The 12,977-nt window shown below is 44.2% G+C and overlaps 1 protein-coding gene across 1 annotated transcript in view; it reads right to left on the bottom strand.

The window, feature by feature from the left end:
• pcbp4 (poly(rC) binding protein 4) overlaps positions 1 to 12,977 on the bottom strand; it is a 143,080-nt gene that overhangs the window by 118,526 nt on the left and 11,577 nt on the right. The window contains exon 2 of the mRNA XM_040159493.1: positions 9,576 to 9,803. The gene's annotated coding sequence lies outside the window, so the exon portion shown is untranslated. The remainder of the gene's footprint in view (positions 1 to 9,575; positions 9,804 to 12,977) is intronic.

Raw genomic sequence — 12,977 nt, 5'->3', positions numbered from 1 at the left:
TCATTTATGCTGGAGGACGTGTCTTTATTGTAATGAATGCAACAGAAAACACACGATTTTAGCTTTGGCTTTAAGGAAAAGCCAAAGAAAATAAATGCCAATGCCGTTAACAATGTGATGAACACTGCAGTGATGAACATTCCTGGAACGAATAATAAGGAGATAGAAGAAGAGGAAGATAGTGCTGATCTGCCCTCCAGAAATATTCTGATGACTGTGCTTAATGCAGGAAAATAACCAGCTTTGCACAAAAAAAAGAGAAAAATGGGGGGAAAAAAGGATATGATAAAGGCACAAGTTCTAAAAAAGTTAAAGAATAATATCTGTTGGACATACACCTCTGAGAAATAGTGTTTTTGTAACAGTTGTATGAATCTACCAAAAGGAAGAACATGCTTCACATCGTGCACAATACATACCTTCTATTGTCCAGGTCCATTCTCGCTGCTTGAGCCATAAATGAGCCAATCGCACATGTGCTTCATGGACCATGTCTGATTGTATGTGTTGCGGAAAAGAACTGTGTGTACGCACACGCACGTTAAGTTTACAGGGATGTATTAAATCTAGGTCAGTACAATCAATTTCCCAACACAAACATTAGCTCTGATCTAATAATAGAAGTACAATAGTTTATAGAGAATAACCGAAGCAGCATGTGTGAAGAGAAAGGGAAGGAGAAACGGAGAGAAGGACGGGAAGACAAAGATGCAGCGAGGGGCGGAAAGAGGAGGAGGAGAATCCAAGAAGCACTTTAAAAAGGAAAAGCAAACGGGGGAAACAAAAGACGGGCGGGATTAGTGTGATTTTATCTTAAAACCAGAAGCGGCTGGCTCCGGGCCACCACGTTTGCCCACTTTAATATGACATCACACACACACACACAAAGAGGGTTTCCACTGTCCAGTGCCGGAGGCAGGTTAGTATCGATCCCTTCTAGGAAGTGAATGCCGTGGTCAGTCTGTCGCTCAGCTATTTATGACCGGCTCTAATTCTCCCCATCCATCCATCAGCTGTCCATCCATCCATCCCTCCTCCTCCTCCCTCCTTCCACTCAGTCACCCACATTATCCAGACTGTCCCGAGGCCATTAATCTGTCCCTCTTCCTGAAAAGTCTTTCACCCTTCCATGGAAAAGCTGTTTAAAAAGGTGCCACTGAATGTGCAGTTTTTTGGTTGGAGTCAACGTTAAGACCGCGATTCTCGTAAATCTCTTTCTGCATCGTCTTCTGTGAAGAGCAAGGATCACAACAATCAATAACAGCTTGCATTTTGCACAGAAACCTAACACGGATTTAAAACCTGCTGTTGAATAGTAAAAGTGGATCAGGTTGTGTGTTACTTCAGCAAAAATATGGTTTGGTCCTGCGCTGTGAAGCAGTGGAGACGTGATGTGGGTGACGCCTCCAACTCTGGTTCCAATCTGACACCAAACATCATCAGGGTTGGTATCGACGACAACGGCGTCATTCTCCACATCGACAGGGATCCCAGGAGCCTAAATACACCTCGAGAGACACAACGTGGGGTTCAGGAGTCCGCTGACATTGCAGATTGCTTATGATTATCCACAGATACCATGGGCACTTCATGTGTACGGTAGAGTAGGTATTACTCATACTGACGAACCCACACGGAATCTTTTAAATATTCCGCCTCTTCATTTTCTTTTCTCATTTCCTTTTTTTTTTCTAAACTGGAAACTACGCTATTATGAATCCTACTTTTCATCCGCAGCAGGCAGCTGTTTTCAGCAGAACAGCTCCGACAAACCCGCTTTCACTATCTGCCCTGCACAAAACAGCAGCCAGATGAAGTTAGAGACCAGCTGGCGAGGAAATTCGCAGCTAAAGAGCCGGATTTTTTTTTTTTCCCCCCTCAGGATTTGGAGGAGACCAAAAACAGAGCCGAGGGGAGACTGAGTATTGGGCTCACGGTACACCTGTCAGGTTGAGCACCTGCGTTGCCTTCATGCCATAGAGGTACAAAGTGGGAGGAGTTGTTTCGGGCACCCCTGGTTCCGGAAATAATCAGTCTTCCCACAGAAGATGTTAAATGACCCACAGTCGGAGCTCTTCTGCGGTTTGGATGGACGCGAAACTCCCTCTCCGAATCAGAAAGTACAGCAAAACGTGAGCTGAGAAGTGAACTGCGACTACCGCCGAGCAATTCGGCAAAGAAACATCCAATCACAGAGCTTAAAATTCTGTTGCGTGTTTTCCCAACCGCTGTTAATAAAACTGATTTTACACTCGGTTCGCCGTCAGATTCTGGCTCAATGGTGAAGTCAGAAGTGATGCAATAACTGGCCGGCGTCTCCACAGCAACAGTGGCCGAGGCTCGACCACGTGAACCTGACAAACGGAAACAAAGCTGAAATAACTAGAACTGGCGGTCCTACATGATGGTCACGTTATTCAGCAGAGTCCTGTCTTTGTGTGTTAGACGACACTGAGGAGATCGTTAAAATTAAAAATTAAAAACAGGAATACGGACATTTGCCACGTCGACTTCATAAGGAGATAATATGTCCATGTTTTTTCTTTTTTTTTTTCAGCTTGTTCTGCTGCCCCCAAGTGGTAAAAAAAAAAAAGAAAAAAAAAAAATTCTGTTAATTCAGCTTTAAAAATACATGGAATCCAAAATACTAAAAACGATGTATTTCTTAGTGCAGCAGCTGCCTCTATCACGACTACGGCAGTGGTCCTAGTAAAGGCTTGTCACCGTACCGTCGGGCATCTGCGGACTGTACGACCACAGCTGGACGGTGTGTATTCAGTAAACTAATAGTAGGTGAGAGGAGAATATACCGTAGAGTATTTCCACGATAACCGAAGAAGGAAGCTCGCATTGTTTCTATCAGTATCGATCCCTGTGTGACAATCTCTCAATCTGATACTAGACCCTGGCACCGCAGTATCAGCACTTCTGGACAGCGGCAACCACCGCATCCACTCCACTGGCTCACACACTGAGATACACTGTATGTGTCGGGCCTTCTCAGAAATGGCCTTGTTCGTTCATAGCAATTACACTAATGTCTCCAGATGTACGTGGTGATGATTTATTGATGTTAAAACGCTGCTCGCAGCACCGTTAAGTCCATCTAGACCTGAGCCTTTCCAAATGGTCCCCGTTGCACCTTGTTTGGAGGAAGGGCTGACCCAGCTGCATCCATCCTTCCCTCCGTCTCTCCACCCATTAACCCTCGATGTCGTTAGTCCACCCATCGGCCCTCCGTCATTCCTCTCCTTCCTTTACGAAGGCTGGTGTTTGGCTCTCATTAACAACAACCCCCCCCCCGTTGCTTTTGCAGGATCCAGAGAGTGCATTAGCAGATTAAAAAGAGAAGGAGAGATGAAGCACCTCCTGTCCGTGTGCCAACTCCCTCGAGCTACAGTTCCTTCCTCCCTCCATCTTATTTTTCATTTTCATCACACCCCCTTTCTCTTAATTTCTCTCCTAAGTGTCTGCTAGATTTGAGTGGAAAAGCATTTTCTCTTTTAGCAAATTTCCAAAAGCTCCGATTCTTTTATTGTCCTCTTCTATCTCTGTCTCTCTCTCTTTCTGCTCCTCTGCTCTACCGCTCCTGTTCATCTCTCCCTTTCCATCATCTTCACTGTCGTGTTCGCAGAAGCCTTCGCTTTCCATACCCCTGCTGTTCAGTTTATGCGTTTTCATCCCTCCTTTACCGCATCTCTCTCGCTTCCTCCCTCACTTCGGCTGTCTGTGACTGAACTTCTCATTTCCCTTCATCTAGCAGACACCCTCTTTTACTGTCTGCTCAAGTGAATCATTTTGCCTGCCTTTGGTCTGTTTTTATGTCTATATTTTTTACCTCGATTCCTAATGACTGAATCAGTTCGGGGGTTTTTTTTTGTGTTTGTTTACTGGAGAAAGCTGATATGTAGCTGCACTGACAAACCAGCCACGTTATATGAATATAAAGAGAATACATTTTCATATTTTAGATGAACATTCACCCCCCCCCCCAAGAAAAAAAAAAAAAGCCCTAGAGCAACCAGCCGCCTGAAGTTGTTTTCTGTTACTTGGCTGCAGCAGCCCTAATTCTCGATTTTGAAAACTTGACTGCTGTGGACATTTGGGTTGATGTGACAACTCAGCAAGTTGTAAGGCCACTGGAGCTGAAGTGAGCAATCTGCAAGCTCAACTCGTCAAATGTACAGTGACTCAGCGAAGGGTTTCTGATGGTGCGAAACTGGGAATCACAGGCAAGGAAACAATTTCGGTCATCTAATAATAGAGGCGTCCAGTGGTGGAGAGATACGGATGGATTTAAAAAGACAGATGCTTCAGATTGAGACAGAAACAAAACAAGAAAGAAAAAAAAAAATAGACATCAGGGTCGTTCCGTGTCAGATCGACAGAGGCCTCCTCTCATACTTCATGTAAATAATGTCATTCTACCCAGCAACTGCAAAATTTAAGGCTTGAATCTTCTTTAGTTTCTCAGATGTGAAGGCTTTAAAAAGAAAAAAAAAAAAAAAAAGGGGTTGTGGCTCTAATAAACCTTGTTGCTAAAGTGTTGCTAAAAAAATTGCAAAGTTCCCCAAGTCATTAGTTTGGAACTATTCATGCTGCATGCTTGAAATCTTCAGGGATTCTTCTACACTATCAGACGTCTTTCTTTAACTTCTAAAATGTTTGGCCTACGGCTGCATATTTGCCAAGTTATGTCCTTCTGAAAATTGTATTGTAAAAAATTATTTCGTGCTCTGGAGCCCACTATTATCTTCACACTGCACCACATCAGATCTTTTATATATAATACTCATGTTTTAGTACTTTCTGAGGAACTAGGTGGGCGTCTGAAAATAATCAAAATTCTGATCTATGAGGCACTAAAAATGAAAAAAAAAAAAAAAACGATTTCACACCTTTATTTCAAAGTGCATATTGGCCATGTATGAAAAAGTTTACCCTAAAAACAATGCTTTTATTTAGTAAATGCACATAAATTGGTACCTTGAAACACACTATATTTATTAAAAGTTATTAAACACTGCATGTTTTACTACAACAGACATTCTGCAAAAAAGTGTTTCAGAGACTCTGAAGAAATAGTCTCCAATTTAAGAGTCCAAACAAAGCAACGATGTCCTTTTCCAGACCCGGTGGAAGTGCGGCATCCATGATCTTCAGGATGTGCACAGGAGGGACCCACTCATTTGTTCCAGTCGTGCCGAACCATCTGCAGGTCAGCAGGGCGTCAGGTGCGGGAATCTTCCAGCAGCGATGGAACAAACTACTGCGACGTCAGGAGTCTGTCTGCAGATACAGTCAATTGGAAATACGATGTAACATTTATGCATCCTCATGGTCCCTCTAAGACTTCCAGTTAAACCAGGAGAGAGGATATCTGCTGGGTCCCCCCTCGTGCATAACCTGAAGCATGTAGCCACCAATACTTCAAAACCAATGACTTGGGGAACTTTTTAATGGAACAATTTTTTAGCAACTCTCGTTTATTAGAGCCACGACCCCTTCTTTTTTTTTTTAAAGCCTCCATATCTGAGAAACGAAAGAAGATACAAGCCAAAAACGTTGCAGACCAGTTGTCGGGTACAAAACATTATTTACATGAAGGATGAAGCTGATCTGAGAAGGTCAGTCGGGAAAATTTTCTAAAATCTCAACAGTCTCACGGTCAGTCATTGAGCATTTTCTCTCTTACTCGTTATGTAGAGGAAGATGAACATGCATAACCCCACTTACTCCTTTAACAAAACTACATGGCCAAAAGTATGTAGACACCCAAACATTACACCCACTTGTTAAAGTTGAGCATCTCATTCCAAAACAATGAATATTACCCTGTTGCTATAACAGCCTCCACCCCTCTGGCATCCGTGGCTGCTCCCACTCAGCCACAAGAGCGGCGGTGAGCTCCAACAGCGATAAGGTCCGGTTCACAGTCGCTGTTCCAGTTCGGCCCAGAGGCGTTGGATGGGGTTGAGGTCAGGGGCCCTGTGCAGGCCAGTCAAGTTCTTCCACACCAAACTGGACCTCTCTTTGCACCTGGCAGCGTTTTCACGTTGCAACACGAAAGGGCCTTCGCCAAAAGCTCGTCAAACGTCGGAAGCGCACGCGAGTGAATGAAGCGCGACCTCTATGTACTGCACCGGAGTTGTAGGGAGGTGGTCAGGGTGGATGGCAGGTCTTTGGCTACGAGTCCGACGTTCACATCCTGACTCCCCTCGTGTTGTAAAAGCTTAGGCGACAAAATTCTTCGGCAAAGGTTTGGGACAGATCGTGGTTTCATGTAAATGCTAATAAACACATGGAGTCTCGAGCACTGCAGACTCTTTATATATTAAATCAGACTATGATCTTTCTGTAACTTGATTCAAGCGTTTAAACACAACCATAAAAAGTTTAATGAAGCCGCAAGGTATTTTGGCAGAAAACAAATGAAATACATTCTGCTGATGGGCTCATCATGAACGTTTCCTCGTTTCGTTAACAGAAAGTGTAACAATGTTTCCTCCGAAACCTACTGCTGGCAGATTGGTTGTATATAAATAAACAGGGGGTTGTCAGGGTGGAGCATAAAGATTTCGCCTTGATCGGAGCCCAAACCACAAAAAACCAGCTCCAGACCAAAAGTACACAAAAGTATGCGCACGCTTACTTTAAGGCCATTTAGTGTAAATACAACACAACATGAATAAAGGCTCTACTTTAGAAGCAAGTCGTAACCAACTGGAAGCTGGGTGGAAGTTAAATGTGAAAAGTGTAATTGAAGGGAAAAGAAGAAGTAAATGAATGTTTTCGCTCTGGAAGTTAAACTGATTTCTTCGTTTCAGTTTGTCGCCGACAGAAGAACAAGAGAAAGAAGCTGCGTTACACGGAGACTCGGTCCAGGATCCGGATAGACAGAGGGAGACAGAGACCAACTGGCCGATTAAAAAATAAATAAAACCGAGACAGAGAAGCACAGAGAGAAACAGACAAAGCTCGGCCTTGTGACGGCGGCGGAGGCATCGGGACACAGCGGAGCTCTGTGTGAGTGTGTATCCATGAACCGCTGTGACGCAGCGACACACTGCATAGAAAAAGTCTTAAATACGCATGTCTGTGTGTATAAATGCATGAATTCCACCGAGGCATCAGACAGTAGTAATGTGTGTCGCTTCCTCGGCTCTTCACACACACACACACACACACACACACACACACACACACACACACACACACACACACACACACACACACAGACATTCTTTCTGACGTGTGAGCATGCATTGTTCTGCAGTCATTTTATAACTCATCACTGTGTGTGTGTGTGTGTCACCACACGTTCTGTTTGCTTGGTCGAAGCCTTAAGTCAGTTCTTCAAAGCTGTGCTTAATGTGTGTGTGTGTATGATCGTGCGTCACAGCCATGTGATCAGCGGCTAAATCAGTTCATGCTAACGGACCAGTTCGTGGCCATTTTCAGTTACTGCACGTTTACACTGGGTGACTGTGTGTATTCAATAGTTGACATTAAAGCACTTTTCCATCTAGTAGCTTGTGTTAGTAATAACTAGTCGTCCGCTCTGAGAGGCCCTTACACTGACTGAGTACTTCTGAACGCCTCTTTCATTCTGTGTGTGTGTCATTTAAAACGCTTAAAACAAGCTACGTTTAGGTTTTTCCTGACAAATGACATCTTTATGAAATGAAAGTAAATAATTGGAACAAATTATTACTTTCCTGACCCAGAACAAAGTCCTGTGACATTAATATAAAACAGCAGGTCACAGTTTGAGTCCCGCCTCCTACTGAAAGTAAACGTAGGTGTGGTTGAACCATGACCGCTACCTTTTCTTAATCATAACCGTAAGTTTTAGACGCCTGAACATTTTGAGACTTCGACAGCAGAGCTGGCAGATGAAAAAACCACTGGTGAGTCATTTTCCGATCAGTCCAGTGCTTCGGTTTAGAAGGCGCCCGCATGGGACAGTTTCACGTCAGGCTCCAGTGTTTCTATCTACCGTTCGTTCGGTCATCCTTTCAAACGAGGATGTCATTTGATGACTGCTTAACGCGCAGAATTCATGTTGAAACTGCAACGGTCTCTAGAAGAGGCTCCCGCAGTGTGTTTTATTTGCTGTGTTAATGTGTTTACACACGGTCACTAGTTGAGCTGTCAGGCAAGGGTTGGTATACTTTGTAAGTAAAGCTGCTAATAAAAGTGTTTACATACGCTTGAAAAGGATGCTACGGATACACGGGAATGTATAAAAAAAAAAGGTCCACATTCCTGAAGCTGGGTTCCACAGTTTAGACGTTTTAAAGTGTCCACCTGAACTTACCTGATGTATCTTTGTATAGAAACACATGTATTTCTTTTTGTCGGTTGTAACAGCCAAGACCGAGTACAGTGGTCAGGTTGTTTATGTGCTGAGCTTAGGAAAGTCTACACGTGTGTTCGTTTATAGACGGAATAACAGAGACTGAATCGGAATCTGAGGGCAACAAACGCCTTTCTCTCGTCATTTCTGCCGTGTGTCCGGCTGCCTGACCTGCCATCCGACCGTGTCTCCTGGCTCCCGATGAACCCGGCTTTAAGGAAGCCGATCATGTGTCAGGTCAAGGCTCATATCTTCTCTGACTGAAGTCAGTAGAATATTTGACATCTCTTACGACAGAAAACCGAAAAAATTGAAACGGGATTCATTTCAGAGGACAACTCACTCGCCAATATTAACTAATGCTCAACATCAAGTCCTAATTCTTGCTCTTACGTCACCAGACTAGATCTTTGTGCTAAGATTTACACACGTATACAGAGACACACCTAAACACACATCATTGAATATTGTTGCACTCCAGAGGACCTTTAATTTGAAAATCTGAATCAATGGCTGTTTCTCATCTCAGCTCTGCAGAGGCTCGTGTCAGTGCACTACACTAACCTGTGTCCCGACCACTGTCTCTCTCTCTCTCTCTCACACACACACACACACACACACACACACACACACACACACACACACACACACACACACAAACAGTCACATGCATGTGCGTGTACACACACATGCATATTTGTCTGGGTCACTCCGAACTCCTGAGATTGGAACATGCATGATAGATGGCATCCACAGAGCTTGTGTGCAAACCATAGGACACATCACACACACACACTCACAAATGAATGCATAGGCACGTACACACACACACACACACACACACACACACACACAGCTGCATGTGATTGAAAACAACCATTCCCAGACGCTTGGTACATAAAAGCCGTGGTGCTTTACCGTGATGACATAGCGTTACGAGCAGGTGCATATTTGATTCAGGCATTTAATTAAGGCAGCCTAATGGTAACAAGGCCCACAGAAGACTTTGCAATCTCACACGAGGCGAGCCCGTATGTAAATTTGTCAACCCGGCACAATTACTCTGGACAGTTCTTCCCTGAGTTTTAAACCATTGTGGATTTGTCCTGACATTTAGCAGCTGAAAAAACACTCAGTACCAGTGTTGCTTGTAGTTAAGACTGAATATTTTCTAGCCCCATTCAGTTCAACCTTGAACGAGAAAAATGTTCCTTACTGGAAAACAGGTGGCAAACTATGAAGCTCCGTTTGAACTGGTGCAAGGCGGCCAGTCCCGGTCCAATCGGAAAATAGGAGTGCCAATCACCACGTTCCCTGATCTAGAAACCGCTGTTGGGCCTCAGACACGGGGAAATTGCCTCCACATTGATGTCCAGAGGAAGAGGACTGTGGACGTGGAGTCTCAAGATGTGGAAAAAAGGTTCGAAAAAGATGCTTTGTGACGCTGCAAGTTCAGAACAAACACAGAGAAAAAATATAGATTAGTCGATGATTGGTCCAATCAGGATTTAGCAACGCTGGAAATCTGAATCTGATCAGATTAGCAGTTTTAGATCATTAAAGTCTGATTTTCCAGGGGCTTTAAACCAAAATATGAATCAAAGGTGACTCTCTGTTTAACTTCACAAGGAGTTTCCCCATATTTTTTTCCCACTACTTCCAAAAAGTGAATGACTACGGGAAAGAAGTTACTTGAGTCTATTTCACAAGGGCCAAAACCTTATGAAGATATCAGTGCAAGCAAACTGTATGTTTAGATTAACTGTTGTGAAAAATGTTTGGATGCTTTTTTCTTTAAAAACACGATCATTTGTTTCCAATGACTTCAAGTCAAGCACTTGTGGTATAAGCTGCCTCTGGGATGTTTCCTACTTCAGAGCACGGAAGCCTCAAACGTTGGCATCACCTGCCGTGCGCCGTTCTTGGCACGGGACAGTGGACCATCCCACACCGCGAGCGAAGCCGGTTCGCTCGATCAAATCTAGTCCGCGCAGTCTCATTCCGTTTAACAGCTGGATATCAGAATGCCAGACAGGGCTATTTTCTGCTCGGCTCTTATCTGCACTCCTTCCCTTTTGTATTATTTTTTATTTATTGGACAAGACAGGAGGGAGAGGAGCTCCTCCAGTCTAGCTGTCATGAAGCCAACCACCGTCTCTGACATAACTGTTAAGCCTAGTCTGAAAAAAAGCGAACCGCCGTTTTGTCGTGTAGCGTCTGCTTCAGCTGGGGTTAGGACCTTTTCCTGTCTCTTCTTTTCACAACGTGGGTCCATCTGATAAAAACATGGACCCTCGGCGCTTTTCGTGGAGCACCTGAGTGTCCCGGTAGCCAGGTTTAATTTCACGGAGGACGAAGAAGATGATGAGGAGGAAGAAGAGGCGTTTTGGGGGAGATTGTTAGAACCATTCAGCCTGCACAACAGTACATAGGAAATTAACCTTATTTTATGTGATATTGTTGAATATGTCTGAGCATGTTCATGTCATAATAAACACTGAATAAAGACAACTCATAATTCAGGGTCTAAATCCCAGAGAATCCAGTTGTGTCCCTTTATTCAAATGCAGATTTTTTTTTTTTTTTTTTTAAATAAAACGATCCATTTCTTCAAGCCGTCCTCCTCGGTCACATCTCGACAGTACGAACAGGCTGCAGGCGAGACAAACTGAAGACAAAATTGTGGGGAAATGCTGGATTGATTGTTTCTGTGCAGTTAGGCCGCTCCACTAACACACACACATTTTGACATTATTGATGTTTGCTGGGGCTCAGTGACTTGCATTAATTTCAAAAGGCAAAACAAAACTGCGCGCCGTCCCCCTCTGTCTTATCGCCGGGGCCGTTTGACCCAGATCCCTTGGCTGTGCGAGCGTGCGATTGGCTGCCCGGTCCTACATTAGATATGAGAAAACCATGCTAGTGTTCAACTCGATTATGCGGATGACAGGAGAGCACGGCTGGCTTTATAGGCCAAGCGGCAGGGACTCAAGAACCTCAAGTAAACTGGAGTCCCGTTTGATGTTTGCTTACAGAGATAACACAAGAGGGAAGAGCGTGTGATTTCTTTAAATTGAAATGTAAATCCACTTCGGCAAACAACTGTGATAGCTTACGTCGCTCGTACTATTTCTGCCCAAAGGATCCAGTGCATCTGTTCTCTTGAAAGCACTGGCTGTTTAAGTAGCCCCGTACAATAGCCAGGACACGCTACGGGCTGATCTCGGAGCTCAGTCACCTTAGACCTTTGTGTTTTCAGAAAGCAGCAACATGGCTGTTAACACCCTCGGTAAAATGGAGCCTTGCTTGAGGCTCACCAACAAACGAGGAGCTTTCTCCCTGCAACATACCACAAAAAGCAGCTTAGCAAACAAAAAGATGACATCCACATGCCTGTCCAAATGTGAATGTTTTTTGATGCAGTTCTTTAGGAAAACAAAGGGGATCGCACACAGAAATAGGGAGGAAATTCGTATTTCTTTCCTAACAAAAAGGCATCGCTGAAGGAGAAGAAAACACAAACAGTCTGGGCAAAAATCCCTCTTTACCCCTGCTGTGAGAACTGCACAATCCTTGAAATGGAAATTTCTCTCCTACATGCCTCAAATATACTACATTACATGAACAAAGACCACTTTAGCACTATTATAATATTGCCGTAATAAGAAAACATTGACTGGTTTGTCTTATAGGGCAGACAGTGGGGGCCCGGGCTTAATTTGACACGCTACGCCCTCATCCTCTGCAGGAAGACATGCCCTTCTTGTTGCAGTCGAAGCTGCTAGCAAGCTCCATAACAAGCCTCCGTTTCACAAAGCGCCTCAAGAATCAGGCTACAAAACTGTGCTTCGGAATCCGCAAGTTGCTGACGTGTGCCGGAACAGAGATACAGTACAACGTGGCGCTCTGTGATATGAAACGGTGCTGGGAAATAGAGCGGGGGACCTCAAAGTGCTTCACGTCTGCAAGATAACACACTCACTTTGTCTTTTCTGCACACACACAAACACACACTCAGAAACTCTTCCGGCTCTTTTCAGTATAGAAGCAAAAGCACAGGTTCAACCGCACACACGTTGTTTGGACCTGCCCCCCTCCACTAACACGTATAAGCCTTCTCTAACCTTACACTGGTGCTGGTGTGTTGGTGCTGGGGAAAGATCCTGGACAGTGTTGGGCACGAGTCAGAGCTTTCTTATGGTCTCAACCGTAAACATGCGCTGTTCTCATTCTTGTTACTGCACAATATGTTGGCACTTAACATTTTGTGATGCCAAACACATGGTGATTGTGGAGCTAAAGCAAAAAAAAAGAGTGTCTGTATTCTGTATCGTATTAAATGGCTCTATGGGTAGAAGAAGCCGCCACAGAGGAGCATTTCTCAAAGTCCGGCTGTCATCCTGCTCCGGCTTTCACTATATGATAAAGACACATTTCGACTGGAAGTGAAATAGATTTTTGGCTCACTGACTGCCGCAGTGGATTATCAGTGTCTGGTGGCCACAGTGACTGTGTGTGGATGAGTTCACTGTTTAGGCCACAGACCGATTTCCAGTTTGTCTTCTTTTTCTACCGACTCGCTCCTTTCTGTACCTTCATGGGGTCAAAAAGTGGTCAG

The sequence above is a fragment of the Xiphias gladius genome, chromosome 21 (assembly GCF_016859285.1).
Source record: "Xiphias gladius isolate SHS-SW01 ecotype Sanya breed wild chromosome 21, ASM1685928v1, whole genome shotgun sequence".
In the NCBI taxonomy this organism is placed as follows: domain Eukaryota; kingdom Metazoa; phylum Chordata; class Actinopteri; order Istiophoriformes; family Xiphiidae; genus Xiphias; species Xiphias gladius.
This window is presented reverse-complemented; position numbering and strand designations above follow the sequence as displayed.